Source organism: Talpa europaea (genome assembly GCF_964194135.1).
Source record: "Talpa europaea genome assembly, chromosome: 15".
In the NCBI taxonomy this organism is placed as follows: Eukaryota; Metazoa; Chordata; class Mammalia; order Eulipotyphla; family Talpidae; genus Talpa; species Talpa europaea.
In genome coordinates this window covers 46372680-46377546 of record NC_140083.1, presented here as the reverse complement: position 1 = coordinate 46377546, position 4867 = coordinate 46372680, and the positions used below count along the sequence as shown (strand labels likewise).

Here is a 4867-nt window from a genome sequence, read left to right as displayed (position 1 = left end):
TTTAAAAAATTCTAAGGGTCTTCTTGATTGAGAAGATTCATGTGCACCTCATCAGGTGGTAGGAGGCATAGTCTTAGTAACTAAAGTATAGGCATAAATTTCATAATGGCAAAATCTAACCAAAAATATCTTACTAAAAGAGTTCTAAATTTGGGCCTCCCCGGTGGCGCAGCGGTTGAGCCCTGGGTTGCGAAGCTGCCCGCAGCCTCTGCAGCGCCGGTTCGATCCCTGAGTACTCCCCGGCCACCGGGTGAGGGTCCCTCATGGCGCGCAGACCTCTCCTGCCGCCCGCTGCTCCCTTCAGCAGTGTACTTCGGTCCTTCTGCCTGCTCTGCTCCCCGCTTTGGCTCTGGTGAATTCTCTCACCCTCCTGCGCTTCTGACTGTACCCAGTGCTTGTATAAATAAATAAATAAAAATTTAAAAAAAAAAAAGAGTTCTAAATCTAACAACTGACTATTTCCGGTGGCAGAGTCTGGAGAAGACGCGCAGATATGGCACCTTGCAAGAGGAAGGAAAAGAAGGAAGAAAGGTCATCAGCCTCGGACCTCAGGTGGCTGAAGGAGAAAACGTATTTGGTGTCTGCCACATCTTTGCGTCTTTCAATGACACTATCGGCCATGTCACTGATCTCTCTGGCAAGGAAACCATCTGCCGTGTAACTGGTGGGATGAAGGTGAAGGTTAACCAAGATGAATGCTAGCCATATGCCGCTATGTTGGCAGCCCAGGATGTGGCCCAGAGGTGCAAGGAACTGGGCGTCACTGCCCTCCACATCAAACTCCGGGCTACAGGAGGAAATCGGACCAAGACTCCTGGACCTGGGGCACAGTCAGCCCTCAGAGCTCTTGCCCGCTCAGGAATGAAAATTGGGCGGATTGAGGATGTCACCCCCATCCCCTCTGATAGCACCCGCAGGAAGGGGCGTCGCCGTGATCGCCGTCTGTGAACAGGACTCTTCACATTATTTTCTGTTAAAATAAATTGGCTTCTTGTAAAAATAAACAAACAAATAAATAAATAAATCTAACAACTGAACTCAACCATTATAGAACATAAGAGACAATTTAGCATCAATGAAGAACTTTATTTTTTATATTTATATATTTTTTCTTTTTTTATTTAAATTTTATTTTTATATTCCCCATACAATTACAACCTCCTTATTTTGACCCCAATTCCTCCTTTCCCCGCCCCCTACCCCCCATAGAGTATCTCTGGTTCATAGTTGTTTGTTGATTTAGATATTTTCTTTCTTATAGTTATTCTTTTTCCTCATCCCTTATTTAAGTTTTCTAGATTCCTGCTATGAGTGAGACCATCTGGTATTTTTCTTTTTCTTTCTGGCTTATTTCGCTGAACATGATCCCTTCCAGTGCTATCCATGTTGCTGCAAATGGCATGTGTTTATCTTTTTTGAATGCTGAGTAATATTCCATGGTGTATATATACCACATCTTCTTGATCCAGTCATCTATTTTTGGGCATTTGGGTTGTTTCCAAAGCTTAGCTATTGTAAATAGTGCTGCTATAAACTTAGGGGTGCAGGTGCTCTTTGGAATTGATGTTTCTGTGTCCTTTGGGTAAATACCTAGGAGTGGAATTGCTGGATCATATGGAAGCTTTATGTTTAGTAGGTCCAGAAATCTCCATACAGCTCTCCATAGTGGTTGGACCAGTTTGCACTCCCACCAACAGTGCAGGAGAGTTCCTTTTTCTCCACAACCTCGCCAACATTTGTGGTTGCTAGTTTTTTTAATATGTGCCATTCTCGCTGGTGTAAGATAGTATCTCATTGTAGTTTTATTTTGCATTTCCCTGATTACAAGTGATGTTGAACATTTTTCATATGCCTATTGGCCATTTGCATTTTGTCTTCGAGAAGTTTCTTTTTAGCTCTTCTGCCCATTTTTGGACTGGATTATTTTCTTTGTTTTTGTTGAGTCTCATCAGCTCTTTGTAGATTTTTGTGATCAGCCCTTTGTCATTAGTGTTTCGCACTAATGATTGACATCCTCAATCATTAGTGCAAAAATGTTCTCCCAGTTGGTGGGGTTTCTCTTTGTTTTAGTTATTGTCTCTTTTGCTGTGCAGAATCTCTTTAATCTGATGTAGTCCCAGCTGTTTATCTTTGCCTTCACTTTGGGTGATGTGTCTGTAAAGATGTCTTTGATGTGCATATCATGTAGTGTTTCGCCTATATTTCCTTCTATGTATTTTATGGTTTCTGGTCTTATGTGTAGTTCATTAATCCATTTTGAGTCGGTTTTTGTGCATGGTGTTAGGTAGTAGTCAAGCTTCATTCTTTTGCATGTAGCAACCCTGAAGAACTTTAAAATCTCTTGATATTCAGGGCCTCCCTGGAGGCTCAAGGGGTTAAGAAGCAACCTATGAAGCTGTCTGCAGCCACTGCAGCACGAGTTAGATCCCAGGCCAGGGAGCTACCCACATAGTGCAGCAGACCTCTCCTGACTTGCCCACTGCTCCCCTCAGCGGTGTATTTCAGTCAGTCTGCCTGTTCTGCTCCCCACTCTGTCTGGTAAATCCTCACCACCCACACCTCTGGCCTATACCCTAGTTCTTGTCTGTGTAAGTAAATAATCTCTTGATATTCAAACTAATCTTAGTTATAGTGTCTTTAGAACAACATTAAAGACCAAAAAAATGTATAAAGAAATTGCTTATTGTGCAAACAATTTCAGACTTTCTGACACTTGCTGAAAGTGCATTTATTGAGACTTGTCAATGTTGTCTTGAAAAATAAAGCTTATCCCAGATATATAATATCTAAGAAATGATAGAACTTTTAATGAGATTATGTTGGGAAAGTTTCCAAGATGAATTAACTCTTAAGTACTGGGTTTCAGAAAGTAAGAATCATTATGATTTTCAAAAGTATTTTGAGATCAAACATCTGATCTGGAATATATCATCAATTTCTCCAAAGCAAATGGACCATATGTGATGATGGTCAACTATTTCAACTATTGCAAAGCAAAGGATATTTTGTGCATGGAAGAATGCATGGATGAAAAAAATTCTCTTGCCAAGCTCTTTCTATTGACTTCCAGGAAATTAACAGTGACAGGTTTCCTGATGTCAGTTCATCTTTTCCACCAGACTTCTTATCCATTTTAATTCCCTGATGAATTGACCAGATAAGTAAATTCACACTATGTTGGCATCAAAAACCAATATTTTATGTGCCTTCAAAAAATTCGTTAAATTTGGCTTTTGGGCAAGATTTGCCCTCTCGGGGAAAAGAATTTCAAAACCTTTTGCAGACCTCTACAACAATTCTTACTTGTTCAAAGATATTTTAAGTAGATTGCTTGAAAATAGAAATATTGGCATCAACTTCCAGCTGTTAATGTTATTTAAACTGGAAGTAGCAGGGCTTACAAGATCTTCCTGTGTTTCTGGGAATAATGTTTTCTTAATAGGTGAGAACCTTGTGATATTGCTGTATAGTAGGGATTTTCTTAATGTGCAATTTTCCCAAATGAAAAATATTATTTTTCATAGAAAATATAGTCTAACATATTTTAAACTACTTATATAATTCTAAGAACACCTAGAACTTTATTTGGAGAATAACTGAGAACAACCTTCTAAAAAAGAAAAGACTACACCTGGACAGGCTAATGTTTCTTGTACATGATCAAAATTTAAAGCCAACCATATGGCTTCATTAGGAGAGCAGTTTGCTTGAGTGAACAGGTCTATACTCTTGGGGTGACACTGTTTCTAGCTTATTGACTACTCCCATCATTGCCTATTTGTCACAAAATGAAAGCAGAGAAATGGTCTCCTCGCATTTAATTCCATAATTTTCCTTGCCTTCAATGACAAAGCCTTTTGAATAGAGATCTTTAGTAAAACAACAATGCTTATGCCCCCTCCAAACACTTATTCTAAAATTCTGTAGGTTAGGATTTAATATTCTTTAGTGCTAATTCTGCTTTTATCACAGGTAATGAGCCCTAAAACAGGTTAAATTTTTTTCTTACAATGTTTAGGTTGCCTATGAAGTTTTCTAACTCACTTATAAAAGCTCATAAACCAGTATTTGATGTATATCATTTCCCTTTATATTGTTTCTTTTTTTTTAAATATTAAATTTTATTTTTATATTCCCCCATACAATTGCAAACGCCCCATTCTGACCCCAATCCTTCCCCTCCCACCCCCCACCCCCCAAAAAGTGTCTCTGGTTCATAGTTTTTTGTTGATTTTGATTTTCACTTTCTTATATTCATTTTCCTGGTCCCTTATTTAAGTTTTCTAGATTCCTGCTATGAGTGAGACCATCCAGTATTTTTCTTTTTCTTTTTGGCTTATTTCGCTGAGCATGATCCCTTCCAGCGCCATCCATGTTGCTGCAAATTGCATGTGTTTATCTTTTTTGAATGCTGAGTAATATTCCATGGTATATATGTACCACATCTTCTTGATCCAGTCATCTATTTTTGGGCATTTGGGTTGTTTCCAAAGCTTAGCTATTGTAAATAGTGCTGCTATAAACATAGGGGTGCAGGTGCTCTTTGGAATTGATGTTTCTGTGTCCTTTGGGTAAATACCTAGGAGTGGAATTGCTGGATCATATGGAAGCTCTATGTTTAGTAGGTCCAGAAATCTCCACACAGCTCTCCAGAGTGGTTGGACCAGTTTGCACTCCCACCAACAGTGCAGAAGAGTTCCTTTTTCTCCACACCCTCGCCAACATTTGTTGTGGCTAGTTTTTTTAATATGTGCCATTCTCACTGGTGTGAGATGGTATCTCATGGTAGTTTTGATTTGCATTTCCCTGATTACAAGTGATGTTGAACATTTTTTCATATGTCTGTTGGCCATTTGCATTTCCTCTT

The 4867-nt window shown here is 39.1% G+C and overlaps 1 pseudogene across 1 annotated transcript; it reads left to right on the top strand.

Annotated features, from left to right (window-relative positions):
* Positions 1-493: 493 nt before the first annotated feature.
* LOC311185073 (small ribosomal subunit protein uS11-like) lies at positions 494-1030 on the top strand (annotated as a pseudogene). Its single transcript has one exon. The product of its transcript is annotated as a small ribosomal subunit protein uS11-like (transcript).
* Positions 1031-4867: the final 3837 nt, after the last annotated feature.